The sequence below is a fragment of the Cebus imitator genome, unplaced genomic scaffold (genome assembly GCF_001604975.1).
Source record: "Cebus imitator isolate Cc_AM_T3 unplaced genomic scaffold, Cebus_imitator-1.0 Scaffold220, whole genome shotgun sequence".
NCBI lineage: Eukaryota > Metazoa > Chordata > Mammalia > Primates > Cebidae > Cebus > Cebus imitator.
This window is the reverse complement of record NW_016107535.1, coordinates 136,954-151,724: the sequence shown is the minus strand read 5'-3', so window position 1 is coordinate 151,724 and position 14,771 is coordinate 136,954.

Genomic DNA, 14,771 nt, shown 5'->3' with positions numbered 1-14,771 from the left:
CAAAATAACTAAAAAACTAAATTTCAAATGTATTACCACAAAAAAGTCAAGTAATTGAGGTAGTGAATATGTTAATTAGCTTAACTTAATTGCTCCACATGTATGTGTGTGTGTATACATCACATTGTACTCCATACATGTAATACAACTATGATTTGTCAATTAAAAATATTATAAGTAAAAGTAAATTTTAAAAAGATACATTACACACAGAGGAGCAAAGAAAAGGATGCCAGCAGATTTTTCACCAGAAACAATGCAAGAAGAAACTGTCTTTTTTTGCGAATGAAATGACTACCTATTAAAAAAAAGAATTTATTTTAAAAAAAAAAAGCCCCTAGAACTAAATTTAAAAAGATCACTGAATACAAAATCAATATACAAAAGTCAACTGTATGTGTATATACTAGCTACAAAGATTCAGACATTGAAATTAAAAACAAACATTTACAATAGCACCCAAAATATGAAATACTTAGGGATAAATCTGGCAAAAGATGCGCGAGACTCGTATACTAGAAACTACAAAGCATTTCTGAGAGAAATTAAAGAAAACCTAAATAAGTGGAGAAATATACTGTGCTCATGAATTAGAAGACTTGAGATTGTTAAGATGTCAATTTTTCCTGAATTGATCTATAGATTAAATGCAATCTCAGTCAAAATCTAGCAGCCTTTTTTTGTAGATACTGACAAGCTATTTCTAAAACTTACGTGGAAATGTAAAAGAACCAAAGATACCTTCTCCCTCCCAGTTTTGTTGTTGTTCTTTGAGACGGTTTTGCTATGTTGCTCAGGCTGTCCTTGAACTTCCTGGGCTCAAGTGATATTCCTGCCTCAGCCTCCCAAGTGCCTGGTACTACAGGCATGCACTACCATGCCTGGCTATACCCACCACCCAAAAAAATTTATAGAAATTTAAAGCTACAATAATCAAGACAGTGTGTAATTAGCATCCAGATAGGCAAATAAACCAATGGAACAGAGTAAAGTCCAGCAGTAAATCCACATTAGGTCAACTGATTTTTTTTTTCCTTCAAAAGCGCAAAGGCTGTTAAGTGGAAACAGCATAGTCTTTTCAACATGTTGTACGGGAACAATTGAATACCCATATGCAAAAACCCCAACTTTGGTCCATACATTGCACCAATACAAAAAAATTAGGATCACAGACCTAAATGTAACTAAAACTATAACACTTTTAAAAGAAAATCTTTATAACCTTGGGTTAGGCAAAAACATCTTAATTATGACACCAAAACATGATCAGTAAAAGGTAAATTGATAAAATGGACTCCATCAAAATTTAAAATTTGTTTTTTAGAGGCATTTTTAAGAGAATGAAAAATACAGACCACAGATTGAGAGAAAATGTTTACAAATCACAAGTCCTCATAAAAGATTTGTATCTAGAATACATAAATATAATATATACATAAATCTACAAATTCTTAAAAACCCAATAATATAACAATAAACAATCATTGTCTATTAAGAGATGGACAAATTATTTGAAAAGATTCTTCATCAAAGAAAATGGATAGGAAATAAGCACCTGAAAAGTTAATAAACATTGTATGCCATTAGGGAAATGCAAATTAAAATCAAAATAAGGTAACACACCTATTATAATGTCTAAAATTAAAAAGACTTATTGTACTAAGTTTAGCAATAATGTGGCAGAATTAGAATATGCACTGCCAGTGGAAATTTAAAATAGTACAACCACTTTAGGAAACAATATGACAGCTTCTTTAAAAATTAACTAAATGCCTATAATGTGACTCAACCATTTCACTCCTACAAGTCACTCAAGAGAAATAAAAGACTGGTATACAAATAGTCATAGCAACTCTATTTATAATATCTCCAAACTAGAAAAAATCCAAATATTCAACAACAAAGATAACTATTATACAAATATGGTATATCCACAAAGTGGAATACTACTCAGCAATAAGAGGAATAAACTATTAATACACACTACAGTATGGCTGAATCTCGAAACATTATGCTGAGTAAAAAAAGCCAGACGAAAAAAGAGTATGTGGGCAGGCACAGTGGCTCATGCCTGTAATCCTAGCACTTTGAGAGGCTGAAGCAGGTGGACTGCTTCAGCTCAGGAGTTCAGGACCAGCTGGGCAACATAATGAGACCCCCATTTCTACAAAAAATACAAAAAGTATCTGGGCATAGTAGTGTGTGCCTGTAATCCCAGCTACTCAAGAGGCAGAAGTGGGAGGTTTGCTTGAGCCCAGGAGGTGGCGGTTGCAGTGAATTAAGATTGCACCACTGCACTCCAGCCTGAGCAACAGAGCCAGATCCTGTCTGAAAAATTAAAAAAAAAAAAAAAAAGTATGTGGAAAGTGATGGATTTTTAATGTTTTGCTTGGCCAGTCTAAACTGTCCAAGAATTCTGTTTTCTATCAGAGTTAGCAACAAGGGACTTCAGAGGCTGGGGAAAAGGCAGCAGTTATTTTGAAGCAGCATCTAGGCCTACAATTGCTCTACTACCTATACTTGGATTCACCAGTTTTTCTGACTTTGAGACCATGTATGTGCTTAGTTTCTACAAGATACCCTCATCACCAACATCAGAGGCAACAAGAATGGACGAGAGTTTCAGCGTATCCTTGTGAGCCTCCCCCTCATGCTTATTCATGCCAGCCCGCTTGTGATCGTCTTGACTTTTGCCCAGTAGACTTCCAACTCTAGAATCAGACACGGAAACAGCCTTAAAGAGACTCCTTGACCAGCTGCCACAACTGCATGAAGCCAATTTCCTGTAACAGATTCATATATACATTTTACCCCGACGCCACTTTCTTTGCTTGAATGCTGACTGATATAGATACAGGGTCCATACTGTACGGTTGCATTTACATACAATTTGAAAAAATGCAAACTGATCTGTAGTGCAAAAACAAAGTTCCTGGGAATGGGGAGAAGCAAGGAGGGATGGAAGGAAGGGGTTATCAAGGGAATGAAGAAACAACCTTAGTGGGTGATAGATATGCTCACATTTTGATTGTGGTGATGATTTCACAGTTGTATACATAAGCCAAAATTTGTCAAATTGTGCAGTTTATTTTAGGCCAATCGTACCTCACTGTTAAATTTTTTTTCAGTGCAGAAAAGAACTGGCCACCCCCAACACTAATTTCCTAGTTTAAGCTGCCTGGAGATGAAATTCTAGGAATCTTTCGGGCTTTGTTGTGCCACCTCCATTGTGCAGAGGAAGTTGTAAAAATAATAATAATAACAGGATGCACTTATTCACTCTTAAGAAAGACATGGTAAATTTTGATCTAGAAGGTAATGTAACAAAATGTGTTTTTCCTTTCCTTTTATCTATACTACCATGTTTTCCCACAATGAACATGAAATAATTCTGTAATTAAAATAAAAGGAAAATATGGCACATCCTCCAGATGTATTTTTCATTTTCACTGAAAGCCCCTTTTTATGTATTTAAAGATAGGCTGGGTGTGGTGGCTCAAGTCTGTAATTCCAATACTTTGAGAAGCCGAGGTGAGTGAATAATCTGAGCTCAGGAGTTCAAGCCCCACTTGGGCAACATGGCAAAACCCCAACTCTATCAAAAATACAAAAAATTAGTCAGACCTGGTGGTGCATACCTATAGTCTCAACTACTTGGGAGGCTGAGGTGTGAGGATGGTTTGAGCCCAGGAGGTAGAGGTTGCAGTGAGCCAAGATTATGCACTCCAGCCTGTGTGACAGAGTGAAACCCTGTCTCAAAAAAAGAAAGAAAAAAAGAGAAAAGAAAGAAAAAAAAGAGAATTTCACAGGATAAGATTGCTAGAGATAGATACAAACTATTGTTTGTGACACAAGAATCTACAACGTGTCTGCAAAGGTATGATATTATAACAGAAATGTGGAATGCTCTCCAACCATTGAGACCCCACCAATAAGAATTTGGTTATTTATTGTTTTATTCCTCTGGAAGGCTGAGGTGATGAAACACTGTTCTGAGAAAACAAGAGCATTTGCTTTAGAAACAAAGTGGGTTTATTGATCCATATTACCTTGGGCTTCACACTGGCCCACTTAGCATAGGACATGAAACATCTAGGGATGAAATGTTCTCTGTTTTTTCTTTTCAATGTGAAATGTACAGTTTTTGAAGTCACAATGTTAGCATGATTAAAAAGTTTATCTGACAATAACAGAACCCAAGGAAATTGGTTAATATTGTTTCTAGAATACTGTATCTTCCGGTTCAGTTTAACAACCTTTCAACCAATCAACCATCATCATCTTCTTTTTTTTTTTTTTTTTTTTTTTGAGACATGATCTTTTTGTGTCACCAGGCTGCAGTGAATGGTGCCATCATAGCCCACTGCAGCCTCCACCTCCCAGGCTCAAGCAATCCTCCCACCTCAGCCTCTTGAGTAGCCGGGACCACAGGTGTATATAACCACGTCCAACAAACTTTTTATTTCCTATAGAGACAGGATCTCCCAGTGTTGCCCAGGCTAGTCTTGAACTACCAGCCTCAAGCCATCCTGCCTCCTTGGCCTGCCAAAGTGCTGGCATTACAGGCGTGAGTCACTGCACCCGGCCCATCTTCATCTTCTATAGACAATAAAGACAAATCAGACCCAAGCCCTGTCCCAACAAGGCTCAACACATTGCTTTACTATAACGCAGAGACAACCACAGAATGCAAAGGAAAGCACAGGGGCACCTACCAAAGCTTTTCTTAGAAGGGGAGGGAGCTGCAGAATCAAGGAAGGCTTCCCAGAACAGATGGTGCTCAATCTTAGTTGACTTTGCTTGGCGATCCTTCCAAGCAGACAAACTGCTTCCAAGGCCTGGGCCTTTGAGAACAATCTACATAACTACATAGAATTATTTATGTTTTGCCTAACAAGAATCCAATTGCAGACTTTTGCTTTGCCAGCAGATGTTTGGCCTTCTCTGCCTCAGAGAAAGGGGAACTTCAGTCAAAGGCAAAATAGAAGATAATTCTAGGCTTTTGATTTTTCAAGGGCCTGGACCTGGGATGATAGACATTTTAAGAAATTAAATTCAGGAGTGATTTTAACTTCTATGCATGATTTTTGCCTTCCATGCTATTTTTTTAACTTTGCAAGTGAATCGGAATATGATTTCACTCTAGTGTTTTAAAAGAAAATAATTGTTATCCCTAGAATTTTACACCCAATTTAACTTTCATGTATTAAAACAGAGACATTCTCAGATATGCAAGGATTCATGTATCCTTGAAAAAAATTATTTGAAGGTGTACTACAATAGGGTGATAAATTGAGCAAATAAATTGCATTAGGAATGAAGCTGTTGGCCAGGCACAGTGGCTAATGCCTGTAATCCCAGCACTTTGGGAGGCCAAGGGGGCAGATCGCCTGAGGTCAGGAGTTCGAGACCAGCCTGGCTAACATGATGAAACACCATCTCTACTAAAAATACAAACATTAACCAGACATGGTGGTGCACACCTGTAATCCCAGCTACTTGGGAGGCTGAGACAGGAGAATCAGTTGAACCCGGGAGGTTGGCGTTGCAGTGAGCTAAGATTGTGCCATTGGACTCCAGCCTCAGTCATAGAGCAAGACTCCATCTTGAAAAGAATGGAGCTGTCATGTGTAAAAGGGTAGCTGCTGAATAATTAACCAATTTAAAATAGAAATGTGCATAAAAATACATTGTAGTTTTCGTTATAGAACCACATGATAATACCAAAAATTATTCGCCAAAGAACAATGATATTCTGAATCCAAAATTCTAATGTTAATAAAATCTAAGGATGGGTGATTAAAAGTGTGTCTGTCAAACTACTTATAAAAATACAAGATACTGTTTCATTTCTGACTCTGATAAGGGATGAAATATAGGTTAAAGCATATTATAAAACGTATGGCAACAGAAAACTTGGTAGTTTGAAGGTAGAATGAAATATAGGGTATATATTAAGTTCCGATGATAATGAAAGCCCTAGTTGCCATCTTGGCTGCAATCTTTGAGACCCCAAGCCAGAGGTATCCAGCTAAATGACTCATAAATTTCTGACTCATAGTAACTGTGAGAGAAAATAGTGTTCATTGTTTGTTATGAGCTCAGTTGTGTCCCCTCGGAATTCATATGCTGATGTAGTAATTTCCAGTCCTGAGCATGTGACTGTATTTGGATGGAGGGCGTTTAAAGAGGTGACTAATTTAAAATGAGGTCATTAGGGTTGGCCTTAATCCAATTTGACTGGTCTCCTTATAAGAAGAGGTTTGTCAGGTTTGTCAAAGATCAGATGGTTGTAGATGTGCAGCATTGCCCCCGAGGCTTCTGTTATGTTCCGTTGATCTACATCTCTGTTTTGGTACCAGTACCAAGCTGTTTTGATTACTATAGCCTTGTAGTATTGTTTGAAGTCAGGTATCATGATGCCTCCAACTTTGTTCTTTTTGCTCAGGATTGTCTTGGCTATGTGGGCTCTCTTTTGGTTCCATATGAAGTTTAAAGTGGTTTTTTTCCAGTTCTGTGAAGAAGGTCATTGGTAGCTTGATGGGGATAGCATTGAATCTGTAAATTACTTTGGGCAGTATGGCCATTTTCACATTATTGATTCTTCCTAACCATGAGCATGGAATGTTTTTCCATCTGTTTGTGTCTTCTCTTATTTCCATAAGCAGTGGTTTGTAGTTCTCCTTGAAGAGGTCCTCTATGTCCTTTGTTAGTTGTATTCCTAGGTATTTTATTCTCTTTGTAGCAATTGTGAATGGCAGTTCGTTCTTCATTTGGCTCTCTTTAAGTCTGTTATTGGTGTATAGGAATGCTTGTGATTTTTGCACATTGATTTTGTATCCTGAGACTTTGCTAAAGTTGCTTATCAGCTTAAGGAGATTTTGGGCTGAGACAATGGGGTCTTCTAAATATACAATCGTGTCATCTGCAAATAGAGACAATTTGACTTCCTCCTTTCCTAATTGAATGCGCTTTATTTCTTTTTCTTGCCTGATTGCTCTGGCTAGAACTTCCAATACTATATTGAATAGGAGTGGTGAGAAAGGGCATCCTTGTCTAGTGCCAGATTTCAAAGGGAATGCTTCCAGTTTATGTCCATTCAGTATGTTATTGGCTGTGGGTTTATCATAAATAGCTTTTATTATTTTGAGATATGTTCCATCTATACCTAGTTTATTGAGAGTTTTTTGCATAAAGGGCTGTTGAATTTTGTCAAAGGCCTCTGCATTTCTTGAGATGATCATGTGGTTTTTGTCTTTGGTTCTGTCTATGTGGTGGATTACATTTGTAAATTTGCATATGTTGAACCAGCCTTGCATCCCCAGGATGAAGCCTACTTGATCATGATAGATAAGCTTTTTGATGTGCTGTTGCAATTGGTTTGCCAGTATTTTATTGAAGATTTTTGCATCTATGTTCATCATGGATATTAGCCTGAAGTTTTCTTTTTTTATTGAGTCTCTGCCAGGTTTTGGTATCAAGATGATGATTGTCTCATAAAATGATTGGGGAAGGATTACCTCTTTTTGGATTGTTTGGAATAGTTTCAGAAGGAGTGGTACTAGCTCCTCTTTGTGTATCTGGTAGAATTCGGCTGTGAACCCATCTGGACCTGGGCTTTTTTTGGTTGGTAGGCTATTAATTGCTGCCTCAACTTCAGCCCTTGTTGTTGGTCTATTCAGGGTTTCAACTTTTTCCTGGTTTAGGCTTGGGAGGGTGCAAGTGTCCAGGAATTTATCCTTTTCTTCCAGGTTTACTGGTTTATGTGCATAGAGTTGTTTGTGGTAATCTCTGATGGTGGTTTGTATTTCTGTGGAATTGGTGGTGATATACTCTTTATCATTTTTTATTGCATCTATTTGATTATTCTCCCTTTTCTATTAATCTGGCTAACAGCCTATTTTGTTGATCTTTTCAAAAAACCAGCTCCTGGATTTATTGATATTTGAAGGGTTTTTTGTGTCTCTATCTCCTTCACTTCTGCTCTGATCTTAGTTAGTTCTTGTCTTCTGCTAGCTTTTGAGGTTTTTTTGATCTTGCTTCTCTAGCTCTTTCAATTTTGATGATAGGGTGTTGATTTTAGATCTTTCCTTGTTTCTCATGTGGGCATTTATTGCTATAAATTTCCCTCTAGACACTGCTTTAAATGTGTCCCAGAGATCCTGGTACATTTTGTATTCATTCTCATTGGTTTCAAAGAGCATCTTTATTTCTGCCTACATTTTATTGTTTATCCAGTCAACATTCAAGAGCCAGTTGTTCAGTTTCCATGAAGCTGTGCAATTCTGAGTTAGTTTCTTAATCCTGAGTTCTACTTTGATTGCGCTATGGTCTGAGAGACTGTTTGTTATGATTTCGGTTCTTTTGCATTTGCTGAGGAGTGATTTACTTCCAATTATGTGATCAATTTTAGAGTAGGCATGATACTCAGAAGAGTGTACACTCTGTGGATTTGGGGTGGAGAGTTCTGTAGATGTTTATTAGGTTTGCTTGGTTCAGGTCTGAGTTCAAGTCCTTGATATCCCTATTAATTTTCTGTCTCATTGATCTGTCTAATATTGACAGTGGGGTGTTAAAGTTTCTCACTATTATTGTGTGGGAGTCTAAGTCTCTAAGTCATTTAGAACTTGCTTTATGTATCTGGGTGCTCCTGTATTGGGTGCATATATATTTAGGATAGTTAGCTCTTCTTGTTGCATTGATCCTTTTACCATTATGTAATGCCCTTCTTTGTCTCTTTTGATCTTTGTTGGTTTAAAGTCTATTTTATCAGAGACTAGGATTGCAACTCCTTTTTTTTTTTTTCTCTCTCCATTTGATTGGTAAATCTTCCTCCATCCCTTTATTTTGAGCCTATGTGTGTCCTTGCACATGAGATGGGTTTCCTGAATACAGCACACTGATGGGTTTTGACTTTTTATCCAAATTGCCAGTCTGTGTCTTTTGATTGGGGCATTTAGCCCATTTACATTTAAGGTTAATATTGTTATATGTATATTTGATCCTGCCATTTTGATGCTAGCTGGTTGTTTTGCATGTTAGTTGATGCAGTTTCTTCATTGCATCTATGGTCTTTACCATTTGGCACACTTTTGGATTGGCTGGTACTGGCGTTCCTTTCTACGTTTAGTGCTTTTTTCAGGAGCTCTTGTATGGCAGGCTTGGTGGTGATGAAATCTCAGCAATTGCTTGTTCATAAAGGATTTTATTTCTCCTTCACTTATGAAGCTTAGTTTGCCTGGATATGAAATTCTACATTGATAGTTCTTTTCTTTAAGGATGTTGAATATTGGCCCACACTCCCTTCTGGCTTGTAGGGTTTCTGCCAAGAGATCTGCTGTGAGTCTGATGGGCTTCCCTTTGTAGGTAGCCTGACCTTTCTCTCTGGCTGCCCTTAGCATTTTTTTCCTTCATTTCAACTCCAGCGAATCTGTTATGTGCCTTAGGCTTGCTCTTCTTGAGGAATATCTTTGTGGTATTCTCTGTATTTCCTGGAGTTGAATATTGGCCTGCCTTGCTAGGTTGGGGAAGTTTTCCTGAATAATACCCTGAAGAGTGTTTTCCATCTTGAATTCATTCTCTCCATCACATTCAGGTATACCTATAAAATGTAGATTAGGTCTTTTCACATAATCCCATATTTCTGGTAGGCTTTGTTCATTTCTTTTCACTCTTTTTTCTCATCTTGCCTTCTCATTTATTTTATTGATTTGATCATCAATCTCTGATATCCTTTCTTCTGCTTGGTTGATTCGGCTATTGAAACTTGTATATGCTTCGCAAAGTTCTCTTGTGTTTTTCAGCTCCATCAGGTCATTTATATTCTTCTCTAAGCTGTTTATTCTTGTTAACATTTAGTCTAACCTTTTTTCAGCATTCTTAGTTTCTTTGAGTTAGAACATGTTCTTTTAGCTCAGAGAACTTTGTTATTACCCACTTTCTGAAGCCTGTTTCTATCAATTCATCAGACTCATTCTCCATCCAGCCTTTTTCCCTTCCTGGTGTGGAGTTGTGATCCCTTGGAGGAGGAGAGGCATTCTAGTTTTTGATGTTTTCATCCTTTCTGTGCTGGTTTCTTCCCATATTACCTGTGGTCTTTGTAGTTGGTGACTTTCAGATGGGGTCTCTGAGTGGATGTCCTTTTTGTTGATGTTGAAGTTATTTCTGTTTTTTAGTTTTCCTTCTAACCATCAGGCCTCTCTGCTGTAGGCCTGCTGTAGGTCCACTCCAGACCCTGCTTTCCTGGGGATCACCCACAGGGGCTGCAGAACAGTAAGGGTTGCTGCCGGTTTCTTCTTCTGTTATCTTTGTCCCAGAAGTGTACCGCCAGATGTCAGCCTGAGCTGTCCTTTACAAGGTATCTCTTTGGATATACAGGGGTCAGAGAGCTGCTTAAAGAGACAGTCTGTCTCAGCTCAAGTGCTGAGCTGGGAGCTCCATCGTTCCATTCAGAGCTTCTGGGCAGATATGTTTAAGTCTACTGCTGCGGAACTCATAAACACCTTTTGCCCTAGGTGCTCTGTCCTAGGAAGGCGGGGCTTTATTTATAAGTTCCTGATGTGCTGCTGCCTTTTTTCAGATGCCCTGCCCAGCAAGGTGATAGTCTAGCCACAGTCTGCCAGCAGAGGTGTTACTGAGCTGCTGTGTGCTCTGCCCAGCTGTTGTGTGAACTTCCTGTTAGAACTGTTTCAGTAATGGTGGTCTGCCTCAGTAATGGCGGACTGCCTCTGTAATGGTGAAATGCCTCCATAGAGGTGGACTGCCTAGGTAATGGCTGACACTCAACCCCCCCACACCGAGCTGGACTGTTCCAGGTCCAGCTGCACTTGCTGCAAAACTCTTAATCCAGAGCATTTCAGATTGCTGGACTTTGCAGGTGGTGGGACCCACCAAGCCAGATCATCTGGCTCCCTGTTTCAGCCCCCTTTTCTTCAGTTGAATGGGCAGCTCTGTATCCCAGGTATTCCAGGCGCCTGTTGAAACAGCCACCTGGATTTGTGCAAGTGTTTGTGCAGAAGACCCGCAGCAGCAGCTGAAACAGCCATGCTGGAAACTCATGGTGCTTTTCAGCTTGGGAATCTCCTGGTCTGTGGACAGTAAAAACTCATTTGGAAATGCAGTGATCACTCACCCTCTGCGTTCTTCTTGCTGGGAACTGCACTCCAGAGCTGTTCCTATTCAGCTATCTTGAAATATCTGCCATCAGTTTATTACCTGGTCTTTTTCCAGTTCTCTAAGACTGTTCCAGAAGTTCCCTTAATATAATTCTGAGTCTCCCAGCCACATTTCCTGAGGGGAAAATAGTACTCATCCCACCCCCTAATCCCACTTCCCACCTCAGGATACAATCAGAGATGAGAACATGTGCTTATATACTTTGTTATTTTGGGGAAAACAAATGTAAATAAGCTGCATGCCCACCTCTAGGAACAAGTTGTATGTAAATGACAACACATTCTTATGATTGAATATCAGTCGACCATTACAAAGCCTATTTTTGAAAAGGTCCTTAATGATCCAGAATCATTTTTATGATGTATTTTTTAAATAAAAAGGATGTGTTCTCATTTGTATAAAAATATTGTTATTTTAAAGTAGAACTGGAAACTGCTGGTAGAAATTACCTTGGGATCATAGGATGTAGAACATGGTTCTTTTTCTCTTTTTAAAATTTTGTGTTCTTTTGACACTGAATGTGTATTACTTTCATAGAAAGTGCATTTTAAAGAAAAAATAATCTTGCCCATCCTCAAGACTCCCCAAATCTCCATGTTAAAATGAATGTTTCCTCTATAATATCATTATTTTGCCTTACCTTGTATTGTCACGTCTTTGTATTTGGCATTGGCACACTATTTTTCTTCTAAGCAGTTATGAATGTGTGCCTAACAATAGCAGTGTTATCCAGGCTTAGTTTTCCAGAAAATAACATCACTAATCTCACATTAGCAAGACAATACCTATCCACAGGCAGGGCAGGCCCATTCTTGTAGCCCTCCATTTCTTTGAAAGGCAGGTGCTGCGGGTTTTCATCCTATTCCCAGTGTCAGGCACATGGTGGCTGTTTAATGTGTGTTCACTGGACCAAAGAGAATTCTTCGTCCCATTATAAACTTGTTTTCTAATTCATCCTGAGAACATCTGGATAGAGACACCAATGCTTTGAGCAGTGGGATTTCAGGAGTACTGAGAAGGACTTTGCCTCTCTCCTGAGCTGATTACATTATCCCATCCCACAGTATGAGTTTCCTGAGCCAGTGTTCCTGCCCCAAGTAAGAGGGGAAGGTGCCATTAGAGTCACAGTGCACTCTCCATCACATTACAACATATCCCTGAGGGCTGCACAGGGAGTCACAAGGGAAGTGGAAACCAAGCACCCAGAGGAGGATCTGGGACTAGGAAGGAGGTGGCAGTCTCCAAATCCTGTGTGTCCTTTCTCCTCATCTTGCTCATGGCTTTAGAGGCCAGGCACTGGTACAGGTTCAGCACACCACCAGGGCCTGAAGCCCTCTCTAAGAACAGTATCTAAGACACTGAGAGTCAGGCTTTGTCAGTGGGGAGAACCCTACTAGTGGGGTAGGAGTGGAAGTTGCAGGTGAGTGCTATCTGTGACCTCAGCCTTCATGGCATTCTCCCTGTATCTATATCTGTTTCCAAATTTCCACATTTCTAAAGGACACCAGTCATACTGGAGTAGGGGCCCAACCTAGTCCAATATGACCTCATCTTAACTAATTACAAATAAGGTCATATTTTGGGGTACTGGAGGTTAGGACTTCCGACATCTGAATCTTGGGGGGACACAAGTCAACCTGTAACAAGGGGGTGGGCAGTTCATAGGAGAAAGGAATCGTCCTCTCTCCCTTAACGCATGCTCCAAGGGACGGATCTTCCTTATATTTGCTTTCTGCCCGACTCCATCCCTCCTTTGATGCAACAGGTTAGTTATGTGAATCTAAGCAAAAAAAAAAAAAAAAAAAAAAAAAAACAAAACAAAACAAAAAAAAAAACCCACCAAAATCAGTAAATCAGTAAAATATTTCAAAGAGGCGATTCTTTCAATAAAGTACACATTTCTTTTCCTGGAGTACTGAAGTGTAAGTCTGAGGCTAGAGGACTAGTGGCTAAGGATTGGGGGGTTCAGGATCTCAGTTGTATCCTCTTTGGAGACAAAATTTGGCAATCAGCAGTTGTTCCCTTAGCAAGCAAGAAGAGAGAAGCAGCTTAAAAAACACACACACACGTTTATTTTAAAATGTGACATAATCCTTGGGTAATTCAGAATTAGCTTAGGGATGTTTCAGAAGTTTCTGAGACTGATGTCTCAACTCTAAATCAATAGCAATAGCTTATTTGATTGGTGGAAGGATTATAGAGCGCCCCATGATGCAGATGAATAAATGGCTATCAAAGAAGACAGAATCCCATAGACAGAGGCAGCATTCTGTCATAATTTTTAAATTAACTGTCAAAAATATGAAACATCTCACCAGACCATCAATAACATCCATCTCATAATTTGCATTTTACCAAAGCGTCCACATATAGACAGCACAGAACTAAAAGTTCTGTAGACTTCAGAATTATATTTAAATTAATTAGATCCTTCATATTAATAATTAAAAATTAGATTCTACCCAGTGTCGTTTCAGTCTCCACACCAACATGGATGTCCAGCTGTCAGAATGGTACCTCCTCGGCACTCAGTGGTCATGATTCGAAGCTTAAAATCAGAGCGTCAAATCAGAACATAAACCAAGCCAGGAGTTCATGGGCCCAGAGAGGGGTAAAGGACTTGTCCTATACAGCAGTGAAGCAGCCCATGTGCTCTGCCCATTCCCAAGCAGAATCAGACTGGAGCTGCAGGCAGCGAAGAGGAGGGGCATGTTCTGTGCTGTCCACTGCTTTGCATGGTTTCTTGGATGTTCCAAGGAGGGTTGTTGTTATCTCCCAATATGACAGTTAATTCCCTGAGGACAGGACCTCTTCCCCGCTAGCCTCAGTCACAACAGGGTGCATGCAGCTCAGGTGTGAACACAGAGCAGGTCCCTACTGAAGGCAGGAAGGAAACCTGCATGCACTGAGCACCTACTATGTGCCAGGTGCAGAGCCAGGACAGGTGCTTTCCTGTCACCCTCACCACAGCACTGTAAGATAGGATCATCATCCCCACTTTACAGATGTGAAAACAGAGGTTCAGGAAAGAACATTTGCCCAGAGTGGCATAGCTAGTCAGTAGGGGGGCATTAATTCGAAAATCAAGGCCTTTCTAGCTATATAAGCTGAGGGTTTGGTAGTAAGCGAGGATCCCAGCTCCAAGACGGTTGGTGTGCAGCCCAAACATTAGATCCCCTTGAGCACATGGGGCCAGCCTTGAGAGTCCAGAGGCCTGGGTCTAGGAATCCTGGCTCTACAGTATGACTTGGTGATCTTGTGCAAGTCTTTTAACTGCTCCACACCAGGGACTGCATGGGTCCAGTATGATTTCCTATCAGGGAGAGGGGGCTTAGGAAAACCATCTGGAGAGCATGTTTGCAAACCTCAGTGGGCCAGCCTCTGCCCAGAGCCCCTGATGTTGCCTTCTTGCAAAGAAGAAGTGCAGGGCATTGCAATCTGATATCACACTTCTCACACCTGATGAGAATCAGTTACGATCTCCAAGTTTCTGACCTCTGAGGGTGACATAAGTCTGGGGAGCCACACCACTACTCCCTGAGAGACATGCAAAGGCCCATGAGCTCAAATAAATTGGGGTCATGATGCTTTTAAAG